Source organism: Myotis brandtii, unplaced genomic scaffold (genome assembly GCF_000412655.1).
Source record: "Myotis brandtii unplaced genomic scaffold, ASM41265v1 scaffold743, whole genome shotgun sequence".
NCBI classification, from domain to species: Eukaryota; Metazoa; Chordata; class Mammalia; order Chiroptera; family Vespertilionidae; genus Myotis; species Myotis brandtii.
The window spans coordinates 178,692-179,946 of NW_005370960.1; positions in this window are offsets into that span (position 1 = coordinate 178,692).

Sequence of the window (1,255 nt, forward strand, 5' to 3'; positions counted from 1 at the left end):
CCCCTCATCACCCCGCTGCCTTCTGCGTCTGCACGCGGGGCAGCGTCCGAGCGGCGGCGGTTCCTGTCCCCCTGCCTTTCTATCCTCCAGTTCCTCTACCGCGTGCTCTGCCGGGAGGGCCCCCTGCCCACGGGTCCCGTCTGTCGCCCTGAGTGCAAGCCCCTTAACCTGCCCAAGCCTCTCTCCGCCGCGGTGGTGGCAGGGGTGTGTGTGTGTGTGTGTGTGTGTGTGTGTGTGTGTGCAGTGACTACGGGTCGCAGATATCCCATATCCATTTCCTTGCTATCCTTTTAAACTCATCTTTTTTTTCTGTGATGTCCCAATAGCTTTATGCCTGTGGCTTCAAGACATAGTCTGTGCCTTCCTTGGTGTTCCTGCTGGCATTTTGGGGAGGGGAGTTAGACCATCCTGACCCTGGACAACTAGCAATGGCTGGCTTTGGGGGTCACCGGGTCCCCCAGGCGGGTGGGGAGAGTGGAGACTGACCACATGTCTGACGGGTGGTGGGTCTGAGATTTCCCCCTCCGCCCCCCAGCGCAGTGTTCTGTGCGGTCTCAGGGGTGGGTAAGGAGGACTTTGGGGTTCTGTGAGAGGCCAGTATGCGCCCTTGCTCAGTAGGGTGGAGGGGGTTCGTGGGGAGGGCTGGTTTTTTTGTTTTGCCATGAGAACCAGGGGTCCGCATCAGAACAATGGAGGGCCCCTGGGGGGCCTCGTGGCAGGACCCCCGCACACCAGGCCTGGTCCTGGGATTCCTGTGGTGGACATGGACCAGGCCCTGCTAGCCTCCGCCCCTTCCTCAGAAGTGCCTCTCCTGGAGGTGGAGGAGTGGGGGGCGGGGGCTCTGCTGTAGGCCCGTGCAGAGTGTTGGGGTGTGCCCCACTGGGCAGATTTGGAAGTGGCTTCCCCACTTCTCCGTGGGGGATGGAGCACACCAGGCTGTGTCAGGAGCCAGAGACCCCGGGATCCGGTGCTGTGCGCCAAGCTCCCAGTCCATCCGGGCGCGGAGCTGTGCTGCCAGCCCACCAGCTGAGCGGCCTCCCCTACTGAGACTTGTGCCCGTGCCCAGCGGTGCGCGCCCAGCGACTTTGTGCGGCAATTCCCGCGCTGATCCGGTGCGCGCCAAGCTCCCAGTCCATCCGGGCGCGGAGCTGTGCTGCCAGCCCACCAGCTGAGCGGCCTCCCCTACTGAGACTTGTTGTGCTGCCCAGCGGTGCGCGCCCAGCGACTTTGTGCGGCAATTCCCGCGCCGCGGGTG